Genomic DNA, 27,381 nt, shown 5'->3' on the forward strand with positions numbered 1-27,381 from the left:
TGTGAAATATACTATCATTTACCTCAAGTCCTTCTTCAAGATTTTTATATAGTTGGACAAATAGGCTGTCAAAAGAAGAAAGAAGAGACTTATAAAACTGTCATCTAGTTGAGTGGCAGGTTTTTGTCTGAACACTTTTTTGAATAAAAATGTTGAGGTTTATATATTGTTTTTAAATGATCAAGGGTACTAACTCCAAATCCCTACTGAGAAAAAAGCATGCAGAAAATAATATGTTTTAGAAATGTAAAGGAAGTTCATATCTTTCAAACATATTGGTTATTTTGGAAATATGTATGGGCTTAAATTTACATAAGGAATGCATTTTAATGTCTTGGCTTCTAAAGCAAATACCATACAATGGGTTGGCTTGACAGGAGTTTATTGACTCATGGTTTAAGAGGCTAGAAGGTCTGCTTCCAACCAAGTTCGGTATCTTATGGCTGGCGGTCGATCTTTGGGGTTTCTTGGCTTTTCTGTCACGTGGCAATGCACATGGCATTGTCTTCTTCTTTCTCTTCCAGGTTTGCTGACTTCCAGCTTCTTGCTGCTCATAGTGGCTACTCTCTCTGTGGCCTTCTCAATAAGGCCTCCGGTAATAGGATTAAGATCCATCCTGATTCGTGTCATCCACACCTTAACTGAAGTAACCTCATCAAAGGTTTTATGTACATGTGGGCACACCCACAGGAGTGGTTTAAGATTAAAAACATATTTTTTTTTTCTGGTGTGCATAAATCCAAGCCACCACAGAATTTATAAGAAAAGAACATTTAAAAATAGTTATTCTGTTACTTGAAATCAAATAAAGAGAAAAAAACAATTTCTTTGTACAAAGAAATGCAAAGATGCATTAATAGATTCGTTCTAAATTACTTTTAAATAATTTTTCAGGGAAATTTATATAACATGTAGAATTGCAGTTTCAAGAAGTGAGGAAAAACAAGTGAAACTAATTGTTTTTAAGGATAAAATAACACAAGAGAAATATGGAAGCCACGATTAATTTCAAATTGTCTTTACTGATGCTGACATAGGAAACTGTATACAAACAACTAAAGCATTACACAATGACTAGTATATAGCTCTAGAGTTGTTTTGACTCAAAACAATTCTCTTTATTTCATAGAGATCCAGAGAATTTTTTATATTTAAGGTCTGCTTAAGCAATTTTTAAAGAAAACCATGACTTTGCTTTGGGGATGAATTAAATGAATGAATTCATTATTTCAACCTTCTAAGGAAAATATTTCACAAGAGACAGAACCACAATAATTCTGCTTGCTTATTTTATTGACTCTGAAGGACTCTTCTATGAATTTTGAAAGTGGTGAATTAACAAAATCGCTTCTTCAAGAACTAGCTGGGCCTTCTCTTTCTCTTTTTATTATCTTTGGGTCTTGATAAACTCACAGACATGTTTTCAACCATATTTTCAACATTTTGATTTCTTATGATGGCTTCCAGATTGTAACTACTAATTCAGATATTATAATTTCCCTTCATTATTCCAATCACCTTCTTTTAATCCCATCTTGTTTCTTTCTGCATCCGTCAGTTCCATTCTTAAGAATTTATGACTTTTTTCATGCAAGACGAGCTTATCAAAGACACAATATGGTTTTGTTTTATTTTTCTTATCAGAGTATTGTAGGTTTACAGCGAAATTGTGAAGAAAGTACAGAATTCCCAACCCCTCACATACATTTTCCCTATTATGAACATTTTGCATTAGTGTTGTTGTAATACAGTTTTCAAAACTGCCTTTATGCTGACTGACGCACTTTGTAAAATTATTTAGGTAAACAATTTTTTTCTCACTCTCAAAAGAATAATTAGGTCCACAGTAACATTTTTTTCTTGTATTCCTTCTGAAATGAGGGGTTTATCTACAATCAGTGTTTTCAAGTTGCACTGAGTCTAAATTTAGCCCAAATATATTGCTTTATATTTTGTCAGTTGGCTTCTTTCAACCTGTCTTCTAAATAATGCAGTTGCATCAGTGAGGATATAAACCACATGATGATTGGAACAAGGCCAGTTTATCAAAAGAATTATTAACTAATAATAGGGAACTGAAGTGACAGGAAATTGACTATTAGGAGGTCAATAGAACTTCTAGGAATACAGGAATATGAAATATAGAAACTAGCTGCTACTCCTAGGGCTGATGTACAGTACAAGAGGAAGGAACCAATCTGGGACTGCTACCTCTTCCCCTGTACCCAAACTGGGAACTCGGACCTCCCTGGAGAGGGTGTAGCTGTAGCCCACTACGTGGTGGAAAAATTCTCTGAGGCTCCACAGGAGGATTTAGCCCGCTTGAATGTAGAGGAAATTCACTTGGAAGCTGCATTTGAGGATGGGTAGGGTGCTGTTGAACTTGCTTGAAGACTGGCTCAGGCACCCACAGTGGATGTTGCTCAACTCGGAGGCCTGCAGCACTTGCTGGGAATCTGCCTGCATGGATGCCATGAAGCTGGCTGGGGTGAGCCCCGCCGGAAGTCTTGACTACCAGCTGACAGCTCAACTTTCAGAAAGAAAAGCAAACAAGAACAAGAGGCAACGTCCTCCTGCAGTGTCACTCCCGCGCCCTCTACTGGCAAAATCTAACACTGTGCCAGCTGAGCAAAAAATGTTCTGTATGGCAACTTAAGCAATTTGAGAGACTATATAGCATCATGAAGACAATGGGGAGAAAGTCATGATTTTTAAACACCAGAGATACAAAAAAATCTTTGCTCAAATGTAAGTCTTAAGAAATCATGAAAATATCAGCAGATTAAAGCTAAACAAAGTAGAAGGAAAAAAACTAACAAAGACAGGAGTATAAATGAATGAAATAGAAACCAGACATACCAAAAGTGTTCTTGGAAGATGAAACATAGAGTCATTCCAAATACCTAAGTCAGAATTGATGACTATTATGTATATTCATGCAATAGACTAGAAAAATATGCAACAATAAAAAAGAACAAATTATACCTATATCACTGTATGATGAGCCTCAAATAGAAAACAATGAACAAAATAAGACAAAGAAAAATTAATTATTCATATGTACAATCCCATGTATATGATATCAAAAGCAAGGTAAACTAATCTTTGGTGTTAGAAGACATGCCTGGATGGAAATATGAGCAAGTTTCTAAGGTGTTGATGAAAGTTTATTTATTGATATTATTGTGTGTTCATTCAGTTTATACCTTTGTACATATATGTCATTTCAATTAAAAACATATTATTTTTAATGGGTAGGGATCAAGAAGAAAATGAGTGTACAGTGGTATCAGTCTCGAATTTGGAGGGCCATAATTCAACTTTGGAAGCAGTGATATACATAGAATCATTCATTTAGATGTCAAGAAACACAATATATCTAGCAATAGGTAAAGCAATTGCAGCAAGTTGTGGAGGACTGGTAAATGTTTTCATAATATGGTGGAATGGCCAGGACAGAGATGAGCAATTGCAGAAACTTAAGTTCTAAAGATTCTGACTATTGTGATGGTAGAGACTCTGGTAGAAGCTTGGACATCACCTTGGGGACAGCTAATTCATTTATATGGACCACTTATTATTCATTTCTGACTACAAATGCCATATGAGGTCATTATTGGGAAAAAAAAATGAAATGGAAACAATAAAATCAAATGAGGGGCCCTCAAAAGCATAGGAAAGTAAATTGTATAAGGTATTAATAGTATTGTGTTCCTAGTATAGTATAGTATATCCTAGATTATATACAGTATAACAAAATTATATTTTACAGGATATGTTTATATTACTGGCTTAATATCCAGTACGTAAGGCCTTCCACTTTTTTGTTATAAGATTTTCTTGGCTGTGTTTGATTCTTTGAGTTTCCATATAAATTTGAGATTCCACTTGTCAATTTCCACAAAAAAATCTCCTGGGTTTTGAGGGAAACTTTTGGCATATTTTGAATCCTTTCAACATTAAATGGAAATAGCTAACACCCCTTGTTTGTGTTATATACACTTTACATGTATATCATTATAAGAGCATTGGAAAAATATATTTTGTGATATAAAACAAAATTTTATCCCCTAATTTTTAAATTTTTTTCAGGATTACAGTGTTAGGGACTTTTCTGGTTTGCTAATGCTGCCAGAATGTAAAACACCAGAGATGGATTGGCTTTTATAAAAGGGGGTTTATTTGGTTATACAGTTACAGCCTTAAGGCCATAAAGTGTCCAAGGTAACACATCAGCAATTGACCACCTTCACTGGAGGATGGCCAATGGCATCCAGAAAACCTCTGTTAGCTGGGAAGGCACATGGCTGGCATCTGCTCCAAAGTTCTGGGTTCAAAATGACTTTCTCCCAGGACATTCCTCTCCAGGCTGCAGTTCCTCAAAAATGTCACTTTTAGTTGCTCTTGGGGCGTTTGTCCTCTCTTAGTGTCTCCGGAGCAAAAGTCTGCTTTCAACGGCCATCTTCAAACTGTCTCTCATCTACAGTTCCTCTCTCAGCTTCTGTGCATTCTTCCAAATGTCCTTCTTGGCTGCAGCAAGCTTGTGCCTTCTGTCTGAGCTTATATAGTGCTCTGATAAACTAATCAAAGCCCATGCAGAATGGGCAGTGCCACACCTCCACAGAAACTATCCAATCAGAATCATCACCCACAGTTGGGTGGGTCGCATCTCCATGGAAACACTCAGAGTATTACAATCTAATCAACTCTAATATATCTGCCCACACAAGATTACATCAAAGATAATGGTATTCTGGGGGACATAATACATTCAAACCGGCACAGGGATTGTGATGAATAGCATCATGCATTAAGGTGGGCTAAACTGTTGAACTGTTTTTTTGTTTGTTTGTTTCTTTTTTCTTTTCAGTACAGCATCTCTAAAGCGAACAAGTCAAAGGATTGAATTATTAAAACCTTGATAAACTGTTGTCTTAAAATAATATTTAAATATTTGGAAAATATTTTCCATTCTAACCATCAACGTATATGAGTTCATGACAGAGGATTCCTAGGAGAAGATGTCATACCATGGTAATTTGTTGCTGTTGTTCCTAAACATCATTTAAGTACTACCTTTCAGACTTTGAGGGGAAGAGATATTGCAGTTCAGATGGGGAAGGGGAGGAAGTGTTGGGAGTGTAAGAAACAGAAAGACACAGAGACAGACAGAAAGATATACTAAGGAATATGAAGACCGACAACTATAGTCCCAATTTTACTTTTTAACACTGTAAAGAATCAAAATCTTAAACAGTTTTCTGAAACATCTAGATGATGTTCTAAAAGATACATTTTAATTTCATACATTTAATTTTCTTTTATTTTTATTGCTTATATAATGCACATATCATTATAGGGTTTAACATGATAGGATATTTTCAGAAATGCATGGACTATACTGTTATAATAATGAACTATAATGCAATAATCAGAAAGTTTCTTTAAGAACAATTTCAAGTACACTAAAATAGTTTCAAATTTTCTTCTTCTTGGATGAAAGCTTCTTTTATAGTGCAAATATATTTTAATTAGAAATCTACATCTAAAAATAACACTAAAGTGAAACTAATTTTACTGATACAAGCCAGAGGGTAAATAATATTAATGCTAAATACATATCTTTCAAGAAAAGAATCAAATGAACTCTGATACGTCTTTAAGCACAAAGTTCCCATGCTCAACAGTTGCCCTTTGAATGAAAGTTGAATCACATTTTCTTTTTTCAAGCACTGATTCTGAGTATTTCAAGAGGTAAATAGTGATTCTTTGATGCTTTACTTCAAAGCTTCATGAGGAAATTAATCAAATTAGTCCATTCTCTTTTCTATTGGCAACAAATTTTTTCAGTGTTTTGGATTCAGGGCATTTCATAAGACTCTAATGAGTATTGGAAAGGAAAAAAAAAAGTATTAAATGGTGACATTAAAGAGAAGATTGTGAATTACTCAAATGCTTACATTAAATGAGTCTGAAAATGCAAATGAATGAAGCAGGCCCCAGGTGGCTTGGACACAGTTCCCATGCATGGACCACCTAAAGGTGGCAGCTTTCTGCAGATATGGACTATTGCCATGTTGGAATTCAGAACCAGGTTTGGCAGCTTTTCCCATGTTTCTGGAAAAGATGGAAATTCATATTTAAATGTGAACCCTCTCAGTTTTGAATGTTGATGTTAACAACAACAACACTTCTTGTGGACCAAACAAAATAAATTGGGAAGCTCTTCTTTAATAGTGGCATTAGAAAAGGCATTACGTGACCTTAGAACTGTCCATCCCTAGTTACTTTAACTGAACACCTTAAAATTATTATTTTAAAAAATGTTGCTATTTTTTGTGCCATTTTTTTCCTTGGGAAGAGTTAAGAGAAAATTATACTTCCTGACAAAACTATGTGTAGAAGACCAGAAACTTTAATTATATGCCTAATATATACCTAGTATAATATATTTGTTTCTCATTTGAAAAGGAAGAGGAATATTTAAGAGATTTTAAGAACATTGCTATTTTTTTCTGAAATAAGGAGAGGTTCTCTCTCAAAAATATTGCTTGTCTAAAATATATCATCTCTCTCCATATCACTTCCAAAAACTTCTAAAGGGATTCTGAGAATTTTTTTTTTTCTTAAATCAAAGATAGACACATGGTTAAATAACATCAGCTGTGAAACCTGACTCTCATGTTCTGTATCTTAGGTTCCAGGGTTTACTAGTTATTTCACCTTGAATGTATTACCAACTTCCATGTGTCCCAGGTACCTCATCTATAAAATAATTGGCCATTAGAGTACATACTGCTAGGTTTGTTATGAGAATTTTATAAGGAAATCCCTAACACTAATCACGATAACAACTGGGTAATAAAAAGTGTTCCATACATCTTAGTTATTATCATATCCAGATCACTTCCATTAATGTCACTCTATTTTTTTGGTTGAATGGAAATACTTCTATAGGCATAGAAAGACATAATATTTCTCCCCATTACACCCTCACAAATTCATAGTAATCACCCCCTTGGGGCCAAATAGTATTTCTATCCATTTCTATCTATAGAATGTTTTAGGATTACTCTACTCCCTCGCCAATCTTTATATAATTCCATAAATTATTTTATTATAAGCGGCATGGAGATTATTTAGTTATTAAACACTAATAGATACATGGGAACTCTGGGAGATTAAATGATTTGCCTAGGACAAGCAACAACAACAACAAATAATAATAATAATAAGAAGAAGTAGAAGAGTCAAGACTAAAATCCAGCGTTTTTTGTTTGTTTGGCTCTTTATTATACACGTCTATCTGGGTGCATTTCAGTAATTTCAGTTGAAAATATAAATATGAAAATGCCTTAATTCAGTGACTCTCCCCATTAAAATAGAAAGGGAAAGATAAATTAATGAGAGAAAAATAATTGGTTTCATAGACAAAATAAATGTTCTCAGTTAAGCTACAGTGCCAAACATCTGGATACCTGTTAACTTTCCATGAATGCCATAGTTTGCATTTGTATCCCATGTTTCTGCATTTTGAGATCAAGTCTCATATATTGACAGTTAATATAAATGATCAAAAGAAAATTATATTTCACAGTTATTATGACTAAAGATAAGTACATTATTTAGGTTTTCCTCAAGTAAATAGTTCTTGAATGTTGCATTCACATAGCACTAAAAGTTTTAAACTTGTGCAGAGTGCTCCTTGATGTTGACGGTCAAATATCTTCTCTCTTTCCTCTTTCTAATGAAGAAAGCAGTGCAGTTATCAACTTTATTTGAATTAATAGTTCTCTGATGATTTCATAATCCCAAATACATTTTATTTTGATAGATACAATTCTAAAATAATATGAGATTTAACTTTTTTGTACAAATAGGAAAATATAATGCCATGGAAGTTATTTTAACTCTGTATTAAAAAGAATAAAACTTTGAATTGCTTGACTTTTATCTCCTCAGTTCTGGTATATGTTAGTATTCTGGAAATTGGGGACTTCAACTCCATACAATAGATCCAACTAATGAGATTGCAGACATATTGTGCTCTCCATCATTTTCTTATCAGTGACAACCAGTCCATTAAAAGCTCTAACCCAAAGAAGTGAATTTCAGTTTTAAACTTTTGCATTTTGAAAATGATCTTCCCTAAGCTGTTAATAGAAAAGATGTATGCCACATTTGGTGACAGTTCAAGACACTTACCCTCCCAGAACTGTTTTGAAACCAACAATAGACCAATTACCATCTTTCAGAAAGACATTTTATGGTGCAATCTACTGAATTGTGAATTTTGAAGAAAGTTTTACTTTTATTTACCCGTCTTTGTTTCCTTACACAAACACTATACTACTCACAACACATTTGCAGTCTACATTTTAATCGCATCTTTTCAGAGAAATGGGAAAACAGATCTACTCAAAACAATCTCCCTTGGATAGTGGCATTCTTTGTCCTTTTGAGAACAGAACTGTGATGATTCCTCTCCGGATCCTCAAAATAATTAGTTAAACATATACATAATTGGAAGAGAAAATGGTAGGTGATCAATATAGCCTTTACACATTTAGTGTAAGCCAATTTAAGACCAGAAATTAAACAATCTGTAGTACAAGGATCAGATTTCACCTCCTAACTGGGGAGGAGAAGGAAAGTCCCACCCAGGCTGAGGTCCTGAGAAAGCAACCATGATTGAAGGGCATGACATACAGAGGGAATAAATATTTGAGGTGATTAATGAAAATGCTATGAAGATTTATATGTTCTCTCCTATCAATGCAGAAAGAACCAGTGAAAATAATAGAATTCAACTCCAAGATTCAGCATCAGAAAAGGCTTCAGAAGATAGTAGAGAAAGTAATCTGAATCAATGATCCTATGGAAACATGGCCCTGTTGACCGCTGCTCTAGCTGATTTTCAGAGGGGCTTTGAGATTAGGCACAAATGTAGGTTTTGGAGTTAATCAATCAATAATGGGTTTCTCTGAGATATCAAATAACCAAGGAACAAAACTAATCAATTATAATTAGGGTGATTTGGTGCTATAAAGGTAAAGAAATAAATATTTCCAGAAATGATGAAATAATTAATATAAAACTCTCTGAGCACAATAGAAATTAGGATATTGGAGCAATGTTTTGAGTAAGCACAAACACATAGAATGCTGAAAAGATAAGCTCTGTTGTCATCTAAGTTACTGAGATTAAAATCTATTTACAAAAAGCAGCATAAGAGAATTGGTGTCCTTTAGTGAATTCTGTGTTCATTAGAGAATGCTAAACAAGGGCAGGGAATTGACTAGGTTATTGAAGTGGAGACATCTCCTACCTTTCCTGGGGAAAGTTGCATAATACCTCAGGAGCTAGGAGCATTGGACAGAGATTGGCAGTGTAGGATTATCAAATTAAATACACTTACATAATAACAATAATAATAATAACATAGTCCAACACTTTGATCATTTATTTTTACATGTAATATGATTGATGTTACTTATTTAATCTTTGCAATTAATTTACGAAGAGAAACTGTATTTGTGCCCATTTCACAAATGAGGAAATTGAGGCTAACACAGGTTAGATATCTTTTTCCAGGACCATGAAAGTAGAAAACATTAGCATAAGTGTTTGAAGGAAGGTGGTGGATTCAAAACCCACAATTAAGAAATAAATTATTCCTGATTTTAGGCATATTTTATTTAATATTCAGAGATTCAACCAATCTCCCTAAGTGTGATGGTAACAAGAAATACATGTTTTTTACCCACTCAAAATCTTATGTGGAGAAACAATATTGTGCTTTGTGTTTTAAAAATGAACGTTCTTTAAATACAATTTTAGTTTTACATCCAAAACCTATAGGAAAGATTGCTTAAAATGTTTTTTATAATTCAAGATACTTTATAAAAAATAAACATATAATGTATATATTCATCGAAATGTGATCACTGGGATAAGTATGGGGTAATTTCACAAAGTTGGTGAGTTCAATTTACTGTGTCTATCATAGATTGCACATGTTGAACATGAACAGAAAATATATGTTGCAACATACATTTGAACAGCAGTTTCCTATTATAAACACCATGTGAAATATAACCATCCAGAGATATAATTCTACAGTATTCGATTAACATAGGTTTACATTCTTGTTATTTTTTCACTAAACAAACTACAGAGAAACTCAATTTCAGAATGATTAGATGTAGCTAAAGATCTTTATTCTGGGGTTGTTACGATAAATGGTATATAAATATTCTCCAACCCTGTTGCATACCTTCACATCAAAATGTAATGGCTATACTAATGCTTTGCCATCTCAAAATCACATTTGTCTTTTTTTGCCTCTAAGTGTCAGAATAAAAATCCTTATGATATATGGTCTTGAATTAGAATAAAAATCAAGACTCTATCAAGTATTTGGTGCTGAAAACTTTCAATTTTTAAATGTTTATAAACTTTCAAAACACAGCTCTAGACCATCACAGCTTTCTGCTTCTTATTTTTAACTATTCCTTCCCTTTGCCCCTTATGTTAAGCTTTTTTTTAAAGCAATATTGTGCTTGTTTGATCATGACCTTGTTTGAGTTTTAGTGGTATTATTTTGCCTTCTCTTAAATGATTTAATAAGTTACTACTCTCCACACCTGAAACTTATAATAAAGGCTCAAGTTGTGAATTGCATAAATGTTTTATGAGACCTGATATTGCATTTCCCTGTACAAGATAAATGAAAGCGTCACAAATATACATAGTAGGTGTAGAAAAATTTGATTGATAAAATGTTACACTTAGAATAGGAAAATATGTGAATAAAATGCAGCGCTTCCCAAACAATATCTTTTAACAAACTCTAAAGGAAATAGACATTGCAGAACATTACTGGAATCATCAACATACCCTTATTATTTTTTAATTTCATTATCAGTAGACATGAATCCTTTTCATTGCAAGTCTTTCTCTTAAAGCTATCTGATGAGATTTCATACCATTTTTTGAAGAAGTGTTTTAATATATACTGAATACCACTATTTTTCTCCTCCTTTACTTTGTGTTTCTTTTTAATTATTTATTTATTTTTCAAACTCTTTTACTGATGCTTCTTTGCCTCAATAGTTCAATTTTATGAGTGCTTCTAAAAGTCTAAAGACGGGTATATTGTTTTGTTTTGTACTGTAAAGTCATGAATGAAAAAATGTTATTAATGGATGGTTTTTTAAAATCAATACATAGGGAGAGGCAAGGCAAGACAGTGGAAGTGGGATTTGTGGAATTTAGTTAGTCCTCTACAGCAGCTAGTAAACAGCCAGGAACCACTAGAAAATAGTCTTGAGCAAATATTCAGGGAACATCCGTGATTGAACACACATCGTACACCAGTATGGAATGGGTGAAAGGGCTGAGGCCACAGTGTAGAACTGTAAGTAAAGCCCTCAAATTGCAGAGCTGGTGCCCCTCCCCCACTGACACAGCAGTCTGAGCTGGAACACTTCCCTGTGAGAAAAAGTGGTCTCTGCTGGGAGCAAGGAAAGGTAGCTCAACCAGTTTCCAAACGCAGTTTTAATTAACAAATTTGGACTACTGAATAAAAGCTACAAGCATAGACAAACATGGAACAGGTAGGAAAGGAAACCTGAGGTCTCTCTCTGCAGAGAGGAGGCAGGGCTGATGGAAAAAAAACAAAAACAAAAACAAAAACAAAAACAAAAACAAAAACAAAACTAAATGAAAACAGAGGCTTTTGAAGTCAGCTGAGCACTGGAAAAGGACTGAGTCCCAAGAAAAGGGACATATAGACCTGGGTACCAACTCTGGCTCTTAACTGGTGAAACTGGGGAGCTGAGAACTGACTCTGAAAAGGAGATTTTTTTTTTCTTCTCTCTTTTTTTAAACCTTCCTAAGTAGCTCCTTAGAGAAATCCTCAGGCACTTTCAGTTGTCACTGTTGACCCAGGCACGGGTGGAGTTAACATAGGTCTTAGAGACAAAGTAAGGACTCAAATGAAGGAGATAATTCCTTAAGGGCTTATCTTCCTCAAGAAAAGGGGGTGGGATCCAGCTCAAGTGAAGTTCCTCCTTCAGAGAATTCGTCCAGGGGCTGGGAAAAACAAGACAAAACAGAACAAAACAGAAACAGCATACACTTGCCTTAACTACTCCTGGCAGGGACAGGATCTGCAGAGAATTAAAGGCACCACACCTCTTTATGCTGGTGGAGAACTGAAGGTTAATAAGCTCCACCTGCTGGGCAGGATAGGAAAAGCGCAGAGTCTAAAGGCCTCACAAGAAAATGTGAAAACTTGCTGGGTCTCATCCTCAGGGAAACATGATACAGATTAGACCCTCTTCCTGAGACCTGGGCCTTTCTGATCTTGGAAAATCTATTTGGGGTTGATCATATCTGGGTAGAACATCCTTAAAAATGTTCCATATAGGCAGGGTAAGAACCAGAATAACAAGAGCTAAAAAATTCTGATCAGTTAAACTGAAACTATATTAGAGATTTAGAATAAGTTGAACTGAATGCAAAGAACAGATAGAGAAAAAAGCCAACCAACCAGAAAACCCCAGGTAAATGAGTGAAACTGACCCCTAGAATAAACCAATCAAGGAAACCAGAAGCCTAGACACCAAGAAAAATTTACGAGTCACACTAGGATAAATGAAGATATGGCCCAGTCAAAGGACAGTTCTAATGAGATGCAGGATTTGAAACAACTAATTTAGGATGTTCATACAAATATGCAAAATGAATTCAAAAATCAAATCAAAGAGTTGAGGGATAATATCACAAAAGTGATGAAGGATATAAAGAGGATATTTGGTGGATATAAGGAAGAATTCAAAAGTTTGAAAAAACAAATGGCAGTACTTATGGGAATGAAAGGCACATAGAAGAGATAAAAACACAATGGAGACCTACAACAGCAGATTTCAAAAGGCAGAAGAAAGGATTACTGAACTAGAGGACAGAATATCTAAAATCCTACACACTAAAGACCAGATAGGGAAAAGAATGGAAAAAATATGAGCAGGGTCTCAGGGAATTGAATGACAAAATGAAGTGCACAAATATAAAAATTGTGGGTGTTCCAGAAGGAGAAAAGGAGGGAAAAGGGACAGAAAGAATAATGGAGGATATAATCACTGAAATATTCCCATTGCTTATGAAAGATATAAAATTACAGCTCCAAGAAGTACAGCGTACCTCAAACAGAATAGACTCAAGTAGACCTAATCCAAGGCAATTACTAATAAGATTGTCAAATGTCAAAGACAAAGAGAGAATTCCGAAAGCAGCAAGATAAAAGCTATCCATCACATACAAGCCAAGCTAAATAAGACTGTGGATTTCTCAGCAGAAACCATGGAGGCAAGAAGGCAGTGGTACGATATATTTAAGATACTGAAAGAGAAATGCTGCCAGACAACAATTTTACATCCAGCAAAACTATCCTTCAAAAGTGGGGGAGAGTTTAAAATATTTTCAAACAGACACTGGGAGAGTTTGTGAATAAGATAAGTGCTGTACAAGAGATACTAAGGGGGGTACTACAGGCAGATAGGAAAAGACAGAAGAGAGAGGTTTGGAGAAGAGTACAGAAATGAAGATTATCAGTAAGGGTAAAAATAGAGAGAGAGGAAAAAATAGAACTAAAATAAATAGGATATATAAAATCCAAAAGACAAAATAGTTGATGGTAGCACAATATTGTGAATACACTGAAAAAAGCTGTGTGTGAGTAGGGTTGGAAGCCAAAGACTAGGGAAATGTATGACACCAGAAGGAAAGCCAAAAGATAAGGACTGGGACTGTATAACTTAGGAAAACCTAGAGTGGACAGTGATGATGATTAAATGTACAAATATAAGAACATTTTTATGTGAAGGAAAACAAATGAATGTCAGTGTTGCAAGGTGTTAAAATTGGGATGGTATATGGAAAAAGCAATCATTGCAAATTAAAATCTATAGTTAGCAGTAGCATTCTATGAAATGTAACAAAGGCAACATACAAAAGCTAAATGTCAATAAGAGGGGGATATAAAGGAGGAGTAAGGGATTCTTCTTGTTGTTGTTTCTCCCTTTTATGTATTTATTTATTTTATTTTTTATTCTTCATTTTATTTCCTCTTCTTTCTTTGCAGAAGAAATGGAAATGATCTCATATAGACTGTGATGGTGAATGCATAGACCTGTGACTATACCAGAAACAAGTAATAGTTTACCTTGGATGGTGTGCTGGTTTGAAACTGTTATGGACCCCAGAAAAGCCATGATCTTTTAATCAAATCTTGTTGGGTAGAACCTTTTGATTGAGTGTTTCCATGGAGATGTGACACACCCAACTGTGAATGAGAGCTTTGATTAAATTGTTTCATGGAGATGTGAGCCCCACAAATTCTGGGTGGGTCTTAATTAGATCACAGAAGTCCTTTAAGAGAGCTTATGGAAACAGAAGCTCAGAGACGCTGAGAGAGGCATTTTGGAGATAAACTAAGATATGCAATGTGGAAATTGCTCCCGGGAGAAGCTAAGGGCTGACACAGACCAGATGCTCAGAGATGCAGACAGAAAGGCATTTGAAGATGCTAAGCTAAGAGATGAAGCCCAGAGAAGCTAAGATAGAACTCCCAGAAGCTTAAAGAGAAACACCCCAGGAGAACCAAGCAGAGAGCTGACAGGATCTAAGAGATACAGAAGCCCAGAGACATTTTGGAGAAAGCCATTTTTGAAATGCAACCTGGGAGCAAAGGACAAGCAGATGACAGCCATGTACCTTCCTAGCTGACAGAGGTGTTCTGGATGCCAATGGCCTTTCTTAAGGCCTTTCTTCAATAAAGATATCTGTGCTGGTTTGGATATATTATCCATATTCTTTAATGCAATCTTGTGTGGGCAGATTTACTAGTCTGTTGATTAGGGTGGAAACATTTGATTAACTTATTTCTATGGAGATGTGGAACCCGCCTATTCAGGATGAGTCTTAATTAAATCACTGGAGTCCTATAAGAGCAGCTGAGAGAGACTTTTGAAGATGGCCATTGAAAGTTAATGCTTGGAGATGCAGAGAGAAGGATGTTTGGAGATGAAAAGCTAAGAGATGCTAGTCTAGAATTTGCTCCAGAGAAACTAAGAGAGGACCCCCAGATGGTTAGATAAACAGGAGCTGAAGAGGTTAAGAGAGACAAGCCCACAGACATTTTGGAGAACACCATTTTGAAACACAACCCAGGAGCAAAGAAACAGCAGACACCAGCCAAGTGCCTTCCCAGCTGACAGAGGTGTTCTGGATGCCATTAGCTGTTCTTCAGTGAAGGTATCCTCTTGGTGATACCTTAGTTTGAACACTTTTATGGCCTTAGGACTTCAAACTTGTAACAAAATAAACCCCCTTTATAAAAGCCAATCCATTTCTGGTATTTTGAATTCTGGCAACATTAGCAAACCAGAAGAATATCCTCTTGTTGATGATGCTTTAGTTTGAACACTTTTATGAACTTAGAACTGTAAATTTGTAACATAACAAGTTCCCTTTATAAAAGTCAATTTCTGTTATTTTGTATAATGGTAGCCTTAGCAAACCAGAACAGATTTTGGTGCCAGAGAAGTGGGATGCTGCTGAATTTGTGAAAACCAAACACACTGGAACAGCTTTTTAAATGGAAAGGAGGAAGTTTCTGGAAGAATTGTGAGAAGCTTGATGGAAAAGGCCTTGATTGCTTTGAAGAAACTGTTGATAGATATATGGACTCTAAAGATACTTCTGATAAGGCCTTACACAGAAATGATGAATGTGTTATTGCAAACTGGAAGAAAGGAGATCCTTGTTTTAGAGTGGCAGAGAATATGTCAAAATTGAGTTGGTGTCAGATGGATGGCAGAAATTCAAAGTGACAAGCTGGAATACTTAGCTGAAGAGATCTCCAAATTAACAGCCTGACTTCTCCTTGCAGTTTATAGCAAAATGTGAGAGGAAAGAGATAAGCTGAGAACTGAACACTTGGGTACAAAGAAACCAGAAACTGGAGAATTCTGGGCTTACAGAAAGTGAGATCCCAGATGATAGTACCCCATGTGAATATTTAATGAAACCTGGAACGAGTCAGCCATTTCAGTCCAAGCCAGATTTGGAAATGGAATTATCCAGGAAGGATTTGTGGGAAAGTCCTGTTGTCTGATGGTTTTGACCCCTGTATGCTGCATGCCAAGTCAACAAATTTTTCATGAGATCTGTATAAATGGAACCACTGCCAGTTTGGACTGGAGGGGAAGGAGAAGGGACAAATTGAGAGAAGGATGACTTCAAAGGCAGAAACATGGAAGCTAAGGTCTGGAACCAAGAAATCTTGGGCCAGGAGAATGGACTTACTCATGTACATGGAAAGGATCTGTTTGTTGCAGAGGCAGAAGGTGAGCCTTCCGACTCAATGCTCAGGAAGAGAACTGCCACCCCAAGCCTCAGAGAGGGTGAAGCATATTCCCTGGAGATTGGAGAGAGCCTGGCCAATCCTTCCCTGTTCAGAGAGGGGAGATCCTTTGCTCGAGAGATGCAGAGTCCTGGTGGTGCCCCAATGCTTGAGGAAGGCAGAGACAAGAAAAAGGTAGTCTCTCCAATGCATAGATATGTTGGCACAATCATCCCAGCATTTGGAGAGAACAAGGCTGCCGTGAAGGCCCTTGGGAAGTGTGGAATGGCTGTTCTCTCAAGCCCCAAGGATAAAATGTCATTTGATAAACGATTCTCAGTCTTTAAAGTCTAATGAAGTTCGCCCTGCAGATGTTCAAAATGGTTTCCTGTGACCCCTGTTTTCCTTTCAGTTTCTCCCTATGGCAATGGAAATGTTTATCCTGACTGCCCCTCCTTTGTATATTGGAAGCAGAAAACTTGTTCTGAGTTTCACAGATACACAGCCAGAGGAGAATATTATCTTAGGACAAACCATGCCTATAAATGATTTTGATAAGACTTTGTACTTATCTATGTTGTGAAGGAATGAATGTATTTGTGTGTTTGGAAAGAGTGTGTCTTTCTGGGTTTGGGAGGCATACTGTGCTGGTTTAAAACTGTTATGGATCCCAGAAGAGTGCTTTAAGTGAGCTCACATAAAAAAGGAGCTCAGAGAAGCTGAGAGAGCATTTTGGAGAGATGCTGTGCTGGCTTGGATATATTATGTCCCTCCAAAAGACATGTTTTAATCCAATCTTGTGGGGTATTTGGATTAGGTTGTTGCCATGGAGATGTGACTCATCCAACTGAGGTGATAATTTTGATTGGATTATTTCTATGAAGGTGTGGCCCTGCCTGTACAGCATGGGTCTCAATTAGTTTACTGGAGTACTTTAAAAAGAGTCACACAGTCCCAGATGCTTTCTGACACTGATGCTTAGACATGCTTGGAGATGCAGACAGAAGGAAGTTTAGCTAAGAGATGAATCCCAGAGCTGGCCCTGGAATATGCTAAGATAGGACCCCAAGGCAGCATTAGCAAGCCAGAACACATGCGAAGATATGTAATCAAGAGAGGGAAAATCTAAGAGCCAAAACAGACCCAGATGCTTGGAGATTCAGATAGGAAGGTGTTTGAAGATGCGAAGAGATGAAACCCAGAATTTGACCCAGAGAAGCTAAGAGAGGATTCTCAGAGGCTTAGAGAGAAATGCCCCCAGGAGAATGTAGCAGATAGCTGAGAGAATCTAAGGGAGATAGAAGCCCAGAGACATTTTGGAAATGCAACCTGGGAGCAAAGGATTAGCAGACTCCAGCCGTGTGTCTTCCTAGCTGACAGAGATGTTCTGGACATCTTTTTTGACCTTTCTACAGTGAAGGTATCCCCTTGTTGATGCCTTGGTTTGGACATTTTTATGGCCTTAGAACTGTAAATTTGTAATGTAATAAATTCCCTTTATAAAAGCCAATCCATTTCTGGTATTTTGCATAAGGGCAGCTTTAGCAACCCAGAATAGATGGATTGAATGGTGTATGAATAAAACTGCTTAAACAATAAACAGAAATATACAAGTGCTGGAGAAAATGTGGTGAGATGGATGTAACTATTCAGTGTTGGTGGGGAATCAGAATGGTGCAGTGTGGTGGTTCCACAGGAGTTCAAGTATAGGGTTGCCATCTGATCCTGCAACCCTGTAATTAGGTGTATATTGGAAGAACTGAAAACGGACAAAAATGGATCTTTGCACACTGGTATTTATGACGGCAGTATTCAGGATTCACAATGAATGGAGTTGTCCTAAGGGTACATTGACTGATGAACAGAAGGGTGAACTGTGGTGTATGCGTACAATGGAATTTTGAGTGGCTGCAAGAAGGAATGGAGTTCTCAGGCATGCAACTAGATGAATGAACCTTGAGGACAGTATGTTGAAAGAAATGTCAGAAACAAAAGGCTAATATTATGATGCCTAACTAAAATGGACTAAATGTAATGTGCAAACTCTGAGAATTGAATTTGAGAGCATAGGTAATCAGGGGAAGGCTTATTGTAAAGGTTTCTATATTGTAAGCTCTTACAGCAGTCAAATCTATTCCTGAGTTGTAATGGTTATTTCTAAATTCTGAGATGCTGGGCTCTTTGAATACAACCAGGTAGTACGCTGGAACTTCGGGTATCTGTGTGACACCTGAGACTCAGAGCTAGCGTTCTGCAGTTTTGAAAGTCAGTTACCCCATACCACAACTGTTAAAAAACTGAAAAAAGATCAGACTTCAAGTAAAGATATGAATTAAACTGGTCTACCTAGGACTAGGGCAAATCAGACTAAAGGGTAAAGGAGGATATTGACAGTGTCTTAAAACTTCAACTTCAGTGTGAAACCAAAGGAAGAAATGTTTATTTGGTGCAAAATCTGTGTCTTCTCTAGCACACTACCTAATTTAACTTGTATGGTCAGTTATTTGAACACCATAATTTCAAGGAACCTGGAATAGGGAGTGAGATCTTGTTGGTTTCCACAAGTTAGTGCGATGCCCTGATGGATCCTAGAGTAATTTGAGCAGAGAATAAAACGTATTTTCAAAGCCCCCTTGAGGGACTGGGAAAAATGTGGAACTATTAAACTTCTTCACGTGGGGAATTCCTGATATTCTGGCAAGCATTGGAGACTACCAACTTAATAGGCCAAGCCCTTGATCTTGGGCTTGCCCTTATGAAACATACTCCTGCAATGGAGAAGCTAAGCCTACTTACTTTGCCTAAGAGTCACCCCTAGAAAACCTGTTTGTTGCTCAGATGTGGCCTATATCTCTAAGCTGACTCTGCAGGTTTACTCACTGCCCTCCCTGCTATGTGGGACATGACTTCCAGGGGTGTAAGTCTCCCTGGTAACATGGGGTATTACTCCCAGGGATAAGCCTGGCCCTGACATTGTGGGATTGAGAAAAGACTTCTTGACCAAAAAGGGGAAGCAAAATGAAATAAAATAGAGTTTCAGTGGCTGAGAGATTTCAAATAGAGTTGAGAGGTCATTCTGGAGGTTATTCTTATGCATTTTTTTATATCCTTTTGTAGTTTTTAGTGTATTGGAATAGCTATAATGAAATACCTGAAACTGTTGAACTGTAATCCATTAGCCTTGATTCTTGAAGACGATTGCATAAAACTATATAGCTCTTAAGGTATGATTGTGTAATTATGAAAACATTGTGACTGATGACACTCCCTTTATCCAGTGTATGGACAGATGATTAAGAAAACAAAGAAAATAAATAAATAAATAATAGGGGGGATAAGGCATATGGGATATTTTGGGTATTCTGTTTTTAGTTTTACTTGTATTCTAATTTTTATTTTTACATTTATTTTTGGAGTAATGAAAGTGTTCAAAAATTGATTGTGGCAATGAATACACAATAAAATAATGATACTGTGAACCACTGATTGTACAGTTTGGATGAGTATCTGGTATGTGAATATATCTCAATAAAAATGCATTAAAAATCAATGCATAGGAATTGTATTTTTAATTGCTATCTACTTATAAGTGTGTATTGAAGTGCAAAATATGTAGAGAATAGTGAATATATAGGTTCAGCTCAATGGATTTTACAATCAGAACATGTAAGACTCAGAACAAAACATTACAATGCCAACATCCCTCAACACCCCTTTTCAATCGCTACTCCGGGGAACACTTTCCTGATTTTTAAAACCATTAGTTTTCCTTGGATTCTTTTTGCACTTAATATAGATGCAATTATCCAAATTAACTTATGCATTATGCACATTGTACATTATTCATTCTCATTGCATAGATATTCCTCAATTTATTTATGTATTTTACTGAGCAAGGCTTTGGGATAATTTTCAGTTTGGGCTTATAAATAGTGCTGCTATGAATTTCATAGTGCATGCAGTTTAGTGAACATATGGATAAACTACTGTTAGGTTTAGGCGTACACACAGGAGTAGAATTGTCTGATCTTCAGCAATGTGTGTCTTCAGCTTTTGTAGATACTGCCCAACCATTTTCTGTATTGACCTTCTTCTTAAGTTTTGAGGTATGTAATTGACTTTGATATTTATGAGAAAACTATATCTCAGTTTTTATTTTCTCTTTTACACAAATATTCATGAATGTGAGTGCTTACATTTTATAATATTATTATTAGATTTACTTAAATTTTGTTATTAATTACCATTTTTAACATTATGGCAAGAAAATGAGGTTTAAACCTTTAGTAGTCACACATTTTCAAAATGTATTGTAATTTATTTAAAAATGTCCTTGGTAGGTTGAAAACTAAGAAATAGATAGGTAGAGAGAGAGAGAGAGAGAGGTGATAGATACATGGAAAGATCTGCCTGAGCTTAATAACTAAATTACCATGACCATCTATTTCCTTTTTATATTATGTTTCTGTGATGCTGAGGTTGGTTGTTTTTTAATTTTTCCCCACTATTATTCTATTTCCATTAATTTCTCTGTGAATTTGAACAAATTTTTTTTTTTCATTTTCATGTATTATTAGATAATATTCAACAGTTGGGGCTAACCATGTACTCATTTTACTGGTCTATTTGTCAATATCAATTAATATTTTTATTATTCTTTATCGCCTTTTTCTTCTAAACTTAGCTTTTCTATAATTTTTTTCTAGGAAAAATCATATTTTCAGTAGACAGCATTCAGGACAAAGTTTTACATCTGTAAGACAATAAAAATACTTTCTAATTAAGTAAATAAAACAACACAATATCTACATTTTCCAGTGAAAATAATTTCTACACTATGTAGCAGCTACTCTTTTATAAGCTTGTGTGGCCTCACTCTATTAATCCACATTTTATTGCATGTTCAGATTCCATTTTAGTTTATTCTTCCATTCACATTGACTGAAAATTCCTTCACTGCTTAAATGATCTTGAATCACTCATGAGTTTTAAAAGATACAGCATGCAAATCTTTGTAGTGGTTCTTGATGTCCTTACTTTCTCTAGACAATATAGCTCTTTCCTGCAAAACTGTATCGATTATAAATAATGGTTTCTACATAAGATTTTTAAAAGCAGTTAAAAACAATTTGAATCACACTCTTGGATTTAGGTTAGGGCCAAATATATGTGTGTGTGTGTATATATATATGTATATATGTTTGAAATTTTTTATTTTCATATTCTACATAAAATATTCGTATTTTTGTGAGATTGCATGTGCATATTTGTTTATAAAATGATAAACACTAAAACATTTAACCCCATCATATATAAACATACCTGCTCAACTTTGACAAAATGTTACTTTCACATGCATTTGCACCTTATTACCAACAAAGTATCATTTTAAGTCCAATACAGGCATTGCTCTAGTTATCACAAATGACTGGAGAAATGTGTTTTTCTCTTTTGAATGAACTTAATCTGGATAATTTATCAAATATTTTAAGGTATATAATGACTTGAGATTCATTAAAATAAACATTAAAGTGCCAGTTAACAATTTTAAAAAATTCATTTGGAGTCACTTTATATGCATCCAATTAATTTAGGAGTTACTCCTCAAAGAAAGGGATGTTTTAGAAGTATTTGATCTTCCAAAAACCTTTGCTAAGTCATTATAAGCTTTTTAAATCACTCTCCTTTGAGACACAAAGCATGTGTTCCTTTGTGTAATCTAAATTAAAGCCTAAAGTTTTACATTCTGTGCAAAAGAAGTTTGCTCAGTTTTTGCAAGATAAATATTCCAGATGCATAGTAACTTAACAGAAGTTTATTTATTTTGCAAAATATTCTAGAGTGTTTTCCGGTGGTATAGAGGTATAAAAGATGAGTTAACAATAATGGAATCAGGCAAAATGTCCCTATATTTCCAAACTTGAACATTGTTAAAGAGGGTAAATATTACTTACTTTTAAAAGTAATGATCAATTTGTCTATTTTATGACTTCAAAGCTTCAGTGTTAAAGCTAATTGATATGTTAATAGTATTACAAGAAACATCAGACAGAATATTAATCAAGCTAAATGATTCATATTTAATGAGAAATTTTACTGACCAAGGAAATATAAAATGTAGGGTTCAGTTTCTACTTAGAAATAAAATGCTGGGCACCTTACTCAAAAAAAAAGAAGAAAATACATGTATATATGTGTATATATATGTGTATATATACACTTATATATATATATATAATCTTGTATGTCACTAATTAATCTGTCAATTTATGCATTCACTGTTGCAATATAATAGTTGTATAAAAATTCATTTTAATAATGTCTCAATTAAATATGTCATCTTTATTGATAAGAAAATTGTGATGTGGCCTGCAAGGTTGGCAGCCAGTCTGTGGGAGGGAAGTCTTTCTTTGGTTTGCACCTGTTATATAACATGGGTCGCTATTGAATTCCTATCTGTCATGCACCATCTTTGGGACAAATTCCTCAACGTAGCATACTACAGGTTAAGAAATAGGCTTTATTGGGAAAATGAAAACCTACACAGGAAAAGGGGCTGCAAGAAAAAAGGAAGAACAGGTTTTCCTTTCCCATTTTTTCATGGAAAAATGTGTGGCGAGACCAGGATCCTGCTAGGCTCCTAATGTCAGTGTGCATTTCAGTGGAAAGAAACACCCCTGTTACTCATTCTTTTAATAGTACAAATGTGAAAGCAACCATGTCACTTGGAATAAACAGACTGCTGGGATTGGTGGTGTAACTTCTTACAAGATTTATACGGCAAACCAGCTTCCCAGCACCTGGATATCTTGGGGTCCACAGGATATTACAGACCTTCTCATCAGGGAATAAAACTACAGATACATTAGGAGGAGCTGAAACGTAAAATAAATGGTTTATATTATAGAATGCAGGGGACCTAGCGATAGACAGCAAATAGTGAAAGGATAATGAGATTCTAATAACAACAGATAAGTTATGGAGGGTAAACTTAATGTTCTGGGAATGCTCAGGAATGACTATGGTTTGTTAATCTCTGAGGGGTATGGTAGGAACAAGTTCACAGAAAAGCAGTTATTTTAGGTTGTTTTTCTTGTACCTTTGTTGGGTTATAGTCTGTTTATTGTCTTGGAATAGGGTAGAAACATGTTGGAAGCAATGTAGTTATTTTAGGCTACTCCTTTTTTCTTATTCCTTTGTTTTGGTTTGTTTGAAATGTTTTTTATTGTTTGCTGTTTAATTTTTGGATAAAGTTAAAAAAATACAAAAAAAAAATATGTACTTGCTATTTCCTAAAGATGTAAGAAATGGTGCTGCAGGAAGCATGAGGCTGACCACCTAATGTTAACCTCCTCAACGGCACTTTGCTTAACACCACTTATCAATTTTACAGTTGTCTGGTTTATACAGTGGTAACACATTTTGGCCTCCTAGAACTCTTTTGACCTCGGTAAGATTTTGAGCAGTGTTAGGTCCAGAAACATGCCTCCTACCCAAACCCCCCTACACTTTTAAATAATCTCATCAATGCTAACACAGTCTGGAAATAAAGCAAGTAGTAGTTTAAGGAGTTAGTAAATATTTCACAGTACATCATGAAGTCAAACAAACAGAATCCATTGTCAATTATTTGAAATCAGAAAAAAAACATGAACAAACTTTGACTAGACAAAATGTTATTTCAAGAAAACTGGACCATTTGTTTGACTAAGTAAAGGAATCTACTCTGTGTTAAACTTAACAAGATTTTCCTATTCTTGCAAGTTTCAATTATTAACACAATCATCTTCTTCAAATGTATAATAATAAATTATATATTAGGGCTCTTTTGAAGCTAATGGTGAGATAAATAGTACCCATTTTTAACAAGCAATAAATAAAATGCAACCATTACTATTTTATGTTCATTTTTTATTATTTTAATTTTTGAGCTACACAAATAATTTTCAATATATCACAAGCTCTGCGGCTATCACCAAACCAAACCTTAAAGATCCTAGTTTGGGCCCATGATATTGTTGACAATCATATTTAATCACCTTTTGCAATTTCACATTGGTCTGCTCAATCTGGTTGTTATTAGTTTAATCAGTTGTATTGGAACATTTTAACATTCTCAATCATTTAGGATTTTAATACTTATTCCTTTATTAGATTGCTTATTAAAATGTACTTCATTTTAATTGGCCTGTGCAATGCCTTTGGCAACTTGGATGGACATAATAAAGAAAAATCCTTTAAACCATTCATCAGATTTTTTTTAACATATGTATAATGGAGTTTTATGTCCTAAAAATGTCTCTTCATTCTTGAGTGAGGACTGAGCTATACAAATTTGGTAGATTCTGGTGGATTTTGTTTGAGTTACCAGTTGCTAACACTAAATTCTCTTATCAGAACTTTTAGCACTGCATTTTGTTTTGTTTTGTTTTTGAATATTGCCTTTATTTTGCAGAAAATGCTCTCTGTTGATTGCCCTGGTAAAAAGGAAAATATGAACAATTGTAGATTTAACAATACATGAGATAACTACATATGTTCAACATAAACACATTCTGGTGGGCAGAACAGTCAACTATCCATATCAATTAAAATCAGTTGTCCTCCACTATGAATTTATATCTTCAGCAACTCAACTATTACTATGATAAATGCCCCAAAAAGGACTTGAAATGACTTTAAAGCAACAAGGAAGAGAATTAAAAGTATTCTTTTTTTCCTTGCTATTGTAAAAACCAGTGGACTTTATAAATTTTAGTGTGCCAAAGTCATCTACCCAAATTATGTTTCTGGACCCTAGAAAATAATTTTTATTATGAAATAATGATTGTGAATTAGGCCAAATGTGTTATGCTTCCATTATATTCATCTGTAACTCATAAAGACAATTCAGTACTAAAAAGCTATTGCAGATGATGGAGTAAGGGGAAGTTGCTATTTATCTTTATTTTCCTTTTTATTTATTTATTTATTTGATTGATTGATTGATAAATAGCACATTGGAGTTTGAATCAAGTCCCCTACAAAAGACCTGTTCAAGTCCTAAACCTGGCCCTTTGATATGAACCAATTCATAAATAGGTCTTTTGAAGATGTTACTATTAAAGTCTGGACTTACTTGTGAATAGGATCTTCTAAGGTCCTATTTAGAGAAGCCAAATTGAATCAGGCTGGGCCCTAAGTTGAGGAAATTCAGGTGAAGCCAGTCAGTGGAAGTAAGAAAACAGTGGAAACCAGAAGTCGGAAGACGGCAGAGACAGAGGAGCAAGTCAAGAACTCCGGGGATTTCAGGAAGCCACCACCAAAATGCTACAGACTCCATGAAAAAGCATAGCCTGTTGGAACCCTGATTTTGGACTTCTAGCTTCCAAAACAGACAATAAATTCCTGTTGTTTAAGCCAACTGATTGTGTGGTATTTGTCATAATAGCCCTGGCTAACTAAGAGATAGCAGAATATGGTCTTCTTTGTATTTTAAAATGAATTTAAGACAGTTTTATTTCCTTTCCTTAATCCGTAAGACTACCATTTTTGTACCTAGTAGACTGAATAAATACTTGGTTTTTACAACAAAAAATCAGTGCATCTTTTAAGAAAAGGGCTTTGACTTACATGTTAGGTAGTGACAGTGGTGTCCATAAGGTTAAGAGGCAAGCTTGTGCTGAAGCATCATATTGGCTGTCAGGAATGATTATGACCCTAGTGGGGATCCTGAGGAAGAGGAATCAGAGACTGGGTGGGTAAGCCATGCATGGTATTCATTTAACCTTCAAAAGGGCTGGGCATCTGGTCTGTTAAACAGATTTGCTCTCGAGACCCTGGAGTGATGGCACCCTTAATCAAAGACCATAATTTGGGATACTGACTAGCACTAGATTTGACTGGTGTTATAAATCATGGGTAGCATGCTAATATAGCAGACTGGACCAACTGGCAGGGGATTGGAGCATGGATATATATATATATATATAAATGAATGCCAGAAAAGATTGGCGAATTGTTCCAATGAATGTATGGGCTGGGATAAAGGGATGAATGCTGTTTTCTCAGAGCAGATACGTGTGGAGAGAAGTGAGAAAGAATCTCCACCCTGACTATGGTGATTATCAGGTGGGCAAAGTGTATTAGTTTCAGGAATAAGCCACCCCATTGAGAATACCCAGGTTGCTGGTTGCTCCCTGGTTGTTTCTGACCATGCCTTTTCCTTGTATCAAAAAAAGCTTTTGTAAGTGGATTGTATTTAATTTTAGAAGCTGTCACTTCTCATTCTCATCAGCCATTATAGCTATGAACTGGGTCTCAGGAAAGCAATGCCTGGTGATCACCTGTTTCAGACCCCAATTCTAAGTGAATTTGATGTATATATTTATCTAAGGAGATCAACATGATCTGACCCACCCAGTTGAGTCTGTTGGTGAGTTTGACTTTGCTGAGGGAGACTGGAGCCTTCATCCAGTGGACCCTGAGTTGGAAGAGTCTAGGTGGGTGTAGACTCGGATGGGTGCCTACTGATCTGGCTAGACCCTGAGCACACACTCTTGATTCATGTTCTTCCAGCAGTGGATGTTGGCAGCCACAAAGTCCAGGAGGACAGAATACGTGGTGTTGGTGTCCAGGCCAGACACATTCATTTTCAGAGCCAGGAACAGCCTCCTGGTGTTCTTAGTGACTTATCACCTGCTTCTTGACGTGCATCACAGCTAAATACTCTAGGCTATCACATAGCTGTCACTCCTTGAGGTTATACTTCTCAATGCCCATCTGAAGATTGCTCTCCATGATGCTCAACCAGTGGTCCACTCGATGGTCCACTAGATACTGCAAGCTCTCTTAACTGGGCAGTGCATTCTCAGCCTACTCCTCCCCACAGACCTAAAGCCCAACTAGCAACCCTAGCACCACCTTCAACTCTTCGCAGTAGCCACTGTTCTGAGAAAAGAGGCCACTCTGGCCAAGAACTACAAAGGCTTCCA

General features: G+C 35.7%; 1 pseudogene; it reads right to left on the minus strand.

The window, feature by feature from the left end:
• Nucleotides 1-2,161: 2,161 nt before the first annotated feature.
• LOC119506021 lies at nucleotides 2,162-27,103 on the minus strand (annotated as a pseudogene).
• Between the last annotated feature and the right edge of the window lie 278 nt (nucleotides 27,104-27,381).

Source organism: Choloepus didactylus, chromosome 11, assembly GCF_015220235.1.
Source record: "Choloepus didactylus isolate mChoDid1 chromosome 11, mChoDid1.pri, whole genome shotgun sequence".
Lineage (NCBI taxonomy): Eukaryota > Metazoa > Chordata > Mammalia > Pilosa > Megalonychidae > Choloepus > Choloepus didactylus.